At 38.6% G+C, this 806-nt stretch overlaps 1 protein-coding gene across 2 annotated transcripts in view; it reads left to right on the top strand.

The window, feature by feature from the left end:
- The window catches only part of LOC106876164 (uncharacterized), a 193,389-nt gene that overhangs the window by 150,988 nt on the left and 41,595 nt on the right, over positions 1–806 (top strand). The window lies entirely within an intron of this gene.

Genomic DNA, 806 nt, shown 5'->3' with positions numbered 1-806 from the left:
GTGTGTGTGTGTGTGTGTGTGTGTGTGTGTGTCTGTGTGTGTGTACAAGTATTTATATATATATACAAATATATATATATATATAAAATACAAAAATGGGACAAGAACACAAAACATCCAGACAGTTAGGTGATAAACAAAGGGACAACAAAACAACCAGACAGACGATACAAAGAAAAAAAGGACGGGTCATCCGGAATTTTCTATCCTCAGTCGTGTTCCAGATTATCTTTGCAATTTCAGTTGGTTATACTCGAGATTGCTCCAATCTGACCAGCCCCAGCGAAAAACTAAGCTAAGAGCATTAGATTCCTTGGATGAAAGCATCGAATGTATACGAAAACAAGGACAGGAAAAAACGGAGAAATGTTATACTAATATAAATTCAAATAAAAGGACATAACAACAGGTGTCTTTCGACTAAGGACGAATCAAATTAAGCTGGCGTGTGTGGAAGAAAATCCTTACGGCAGGGACATAAGATTAAACAGGCACAGGGAGGAATATAGATGTTGCACGGATGGTAGTCGAACCAAGAAAGAAAGGTCAGGCTTGGCCGAACACCGGTCACGTGGGGAAAGAAGACAAAGAGGTAGAAGCAGAGGGATAGAAGAATTAAGGAGGGGCAAAAAAAAAATGAAAGAAACACAGTGAAGTGAAAGAGGAGGGAAAGTGAACATGAAGAGAAGGCCAGCAAATGTGAGAGAGGGGGAACGAAAGAACGAAGAGTGGAATGAACGAAGTGTGAAAGGGCTGATAGAAAGAAGGAAAGAATGATTATGTATATATATATATATATATATATA

The sequence above is a fragment of the Octopus bimaculoides genome, chromosome 4 (genome assembly GCF_001194135.2).
Source record: "Octopus bimaculoides isolate UCB-OBI-ISO-001 chromosome 4, ASM119413v2, whole genome shotgun sequence".
Lineage (NCBI taxonomy): Eukaryota > Metazoa > Mollusca > Cephalopoda > Octopoda > Octopodidae > Octopus > Octopus bimaculoides.
The sequence above is the reverse complement of the archived record's forward strand: the minus strand, read 5'-3'. Positions and strand labels throughout refer to the sequence as shown.